The sequence below is a fragment of the Arachis duranensis genome, chromosome 9 (genome assembly GCF_000817695.3).
Source record: "Arachis duranensis cultivar V14167 chromosome 9, aradu.V14167.gnm2.J7QH, whole genome shotgun sequence".
NCBI classification, from domain to species: Eukaryota; Viridiplantae; Streptophyta; class Magnoliopsida; order Fabales; family Fabaceae; genus Arachis; species Arachis duranensis.
This window is the reverse complement of record NC_029780.3, coordinates 23,896,213-23,896,661: the sequence shown is the minus strand read 5'-3', so window position 1 is coordinate 23,896,661 and position 449 is coordinate 23,896,213.

Below are 449 nucleotides of genomic sequence, written 5' to 3'. Positions count from 1 at the left end.
TTGAAGGTCCAATGGTGCTTTTTGAGCTCCTCTATGTCTCTTCCTTGCTTCTGTTAAATGCTTCCAATATTTGTGTGGAGGACAACTTATCCCCTGAGGTATCTCAGGGATCTCTTGATTTGCAACCACATGTTCTACCACTGAGCTATGACGGCTTATATTTTTTTCATCTCCCAAGACTCAGAGGTGGAAGCTTTTGTCTTCCCTTTGAGGTTTCTCTGGCTTTAGGTGCCATTAATGGTAACGAAAAAGCAAAAAGCTATGCTTTTACCACACCAAACTTAGAAAATTGCTCGCCCTCGAGCAAGAGAAGAAAGAAAGGATGATGAAGAAGAAGAAGAGATGGAGGGATGTGTGTATTCGGTTATATGGGTGGGTTTGGGTGGGTAAGAGTTTTGAATTTTGAAGGTGAGTGGGGAAGAGTGGATAGAAGTGAGTGGTGAATGAAA